Source organism: Rutidosis leptorrhynchoides, chromosome 1 (genome assembly GCF_046630445.1).
Source record: "Rutidosis leptorrhynchoides isolate AG116_Rl617_1_P2 chromosome 1, CSIRO_AGI_Rlap_v1, whole genome shotgun sequence".
NCBI lineage: Eukaryota > Viridiplantae > Streptophyta > Magnoliopsida > Asterales > Asteraceae > Rutidosis > Rutidosis leptorrhynchoides.
Genome location: NC_092333.1, coordinates 387,963,169 through 387,966,655, shown reverse-complemented (window position 1 = coordinate 387,966,655; position 3,487 = coordinate 387,963,169). Strand labels below are relative to the sequence as shown.

The window sequence follows — 3,487 nt, the reverse complement described above, 5'->3', positions numbered from 1 at the left end:
TTTAAAACAATTAAGTTATTTGTTATTCCTTTGAATGTGAAAATATGGTAATTTATTTTCTTACAATAGATGCTTTTTTCTAATATGGACCATATAACATAATATCACATGATCTTATATATCAATTTGTATTTTTTTTTTTTTTTTTATATCGGAGAGTACGGGTGTCAAATCAGAACCGAACCAAATACTATCAAAATCTATATTTGTGTAAAATGGGAACTGATACTAATACCAAATACCCTTAAAACCATATTTCAGTATTGATACTATATTGTTAATGTTAATGGTATGGTATAAGTAGGGTTTCGATTTTTCAGTATTTTTGCTCATCCCTCTTAATTTCCAACAACTATATTAGCCATGATGAATGAACAGTAGCTGGGTTTTTTTTTGGGTAACTTCACATTATTTTTTTCTCTCTTACACCACCCACCGCCTCCTAACATCCCTCATCCCCATCCCTCTTCATCATCTACATAAATCACCATCATCGCCGCCAACTTCGTCTCCACGGCCAGCATCGTCGCCACAGCCTACAGCAGCGCCGCCAACAACTAACAACCCAATCTCCGCTCACTTGATTGCTCCACAAGTTACCGTTAAACCAGACTATAGGAGCGAAAGGACGAGATCAGATTGGTCATTTACCACCAACTATTTCTTACTGGTTATATATCTTATGTGCTGTAATTTCTTTGTTCATATTTCAGTTTAATGATATGGTTAATCTGTAAGCGATTCAAAATCAGTATCCTGTTTCAGTCGTATATGTCTTCGTCTCTTTCATTTTTAGGGTTTCTCAGTTTACAATCCAAATCCAGTTAAACGGATTTTAAGAAAGGTACTATCTGAATACAGTACATCGGCATAATGGAAAAGATATTATTCAATCAGGTATATGAGTACTTCATATTTCTTGTAACTCTATTTTTGACTTTGATGCCATTAGTTTGATTTGCTGATTATTTTACACACACAATATTAGGAACTAACATTTTAAATTTTCAATGATCATGAGAACCAATGATATAGTGATTCTATACTCAACTATGTATTAATAATGTTACTACTAGATTTGTTTTTCGCTTTCTAAAATTTGAGGTGGAAGTTGCGATGCACAGTGTGTATTGTATGATGGATTAGCTTACACACTTTGACTTGCTATGTTATGGCATATTTGGTAGAGGTATGTATGTTAATCTATCTGTTTTTGCTACCCATACTGCCCCCTGCCATAAGTCATATAGAGTTATTATAAATGAATAATTACAATTACCCAATTTATATAAATGAAGTTTGGTTATCTAATATATAAGAAAAATTCTAGATAATTCTTAATCTATGTATTAGCTACTGCTTTCTGTATTAGTTTACAATGCATTTACAAGTTTAATAGTGTTCATATTTTTATATGATTGTAACTTCATTCTCAGATAAGATTCCATTGTCGATTTCATTTATTGCTTCATGTTAAATGTTAATTTTTTTTTTTTTTTTTTTTTTATAACAACAACTACTAATGTTGGTGGAAGTTGTTTTTATGATGCATCAGGTAATACTTTTGTTTCAAGTCCAATGTATACTGGTGGTTATATGTAGCTTCGTCATCGAATTCTTCTAATCTTGAAGGTATCCTATTTTGATTGTGGTTTTTGGTAACTTTATCTATAGTTTTAGTTGATTAAGTTATAGTTATGATATCATAGCTACTGAGATTGCATCTTCTTTACATTTCAGTAATTTTAGGCGTCATTGTTTAATTTGTAAACCTTTTATTTTTATGCGTTGGTGTTACTCGGTTTACCGAGACTTGGTTGACTGCATTTGTGCATTCAATTTCATCACAGGTGTGTGTAGTTTAATTTGTACACCTTTTGTTTTTATGTGTAGGTTGCTTCGGCATGTGATGGACCCGTTGTTTCTGAATCGTCCGCTTCATCATTTACTATTTGGGTTTTTGCTTTTGAAAGTTGGGAGTATAACAAAAGGTCTCTCTTTTGTGTGTTTTAGTTAAATGGATTGTGCTGTTTGCTTTAGATTTCTAAACTTTGTGAACTGCAATTATGATGATGTCCAAATGTGTGACACTGGGGATTATTACTCCATCTGGTGAATGCGTGTTGTGTTTACTTGGTGTTTCGTTGGTGCGGGTACTGGTGCGAGTGTCGTTTGATGTTAATATCTAATGATTGTTTTCTGATGAGTTGATTATTTCGGTAGTGATGAATGTTGTTGGTTCTAAACAGACAACTGGATGCAGTCATCATTTTAATGTTCATGGTATGTTAATTTACAGCAAGTGTATATAGTATTTATGTTTTCCTTTGTTTTATAGAGGGTAGTAGTGGATTGGTATTGTGATTATCTGCTTTGCCATTTGTTTTTTTTAAATGTCATTTAGATTTGCTTTTTGTTTGGGTTCTTAACTGAATTATTTGGAGCTATTGTGCTGTAGAGTAATTTTTCTATATGTGCAGGCTTGCTAATTTGTGTTATTAATGACCGTAAATTGGTTGGTAGCCTACCGAGTTCTGATTTCGATATGTTATATCACCTTATGAATAGAATGCAGCTGATATATATCACCAATTTTGTCTGTGTGGTTGGGTCGGGTGGCTGTTTGTTTTGAACCTGAAGGTGAATGATAAACTGTGTGTTTTGTGTTTATTTTTTTTTGTACATAATCTAATATCAACTGTACGCATAATATTACCGAATGCCATAAAAATGTTAGAACGCAGCGAAGCGCGTCCGGCCTCTTTCTAGTTACATATGATTGCTCAAGTCCAATGAACAATATAATAGGAGTGCCATAACTTCGTTTGGGGATTAGCGACTATCATTTGTGATATTCCATATTCATACTAAATGTATTATGCTCTCATGGAGTATAAATGTATGTAATATATGATCAAATGAATCATCATGTTTGGGAAGTGGTAGTTATTCATTTGAAGATGAATATCTTCAAATGATAATTTTGTGGTCCGTAAAACATGAAACATCTCAATCACCCTATCTTGTTGCACTTTTTTTGGGTAAGCAAGGAAACCCTTCTATGAACGAGCACATTGGCTCTCCCATAGAAGGTAAAACCTCGGGTAATCAAGCCTCCAATACAAGATATGTTGCACTTTTTTTTTTGAACTTGAAACTATCTAAAACCGCTATGGTTCAAAACTGGCTCCATCAAATAGCGCCATCTATGGGACCAATATTGGAAAAAAATAATTAAATTCATGATTATTCATTTAATGATGAGGTCATTTGAGTTTAATCGTTCTGAATTGGTTTCTCTTCATGTGTATTGTTGAAAATTGAAAGAAATGGCTACGGACGAGGATGTTGAATATTCGAACATTCATGAAATTATGGAGGAATATGATTTATGTCTTTAGAATGTTGAAGATCTGGAAAATACGGATGTAAATGACAATGTGAATAACCAAAATGGCGTTGAAGAAGAAATGCCAAATCCAGAAAA

General features: G+C 33.0%; 1 long non-coding RNA gene across 1 annotated transcript; it reads left to right on the top strand.

Moving 5' to 3' along the window:
• Positions 1 to 373: 373 nt before the first annotated feature.
• Positions 374 to 2,428, top strand: LOC139871221 (uncharacterized). The gene is made up of 3 exons (XR_011766642.1): positions 374 to 897; positions 1,556 to 1,632; positions 1,894 to 2,428. It is a non-coding gene; the product is annotated as an uncharacterized lncRNA (long non-coding RNA).
• The last annotated feature ends 1,059 nt before the right edge of the window (positions 2,429 to 3,487 follow it).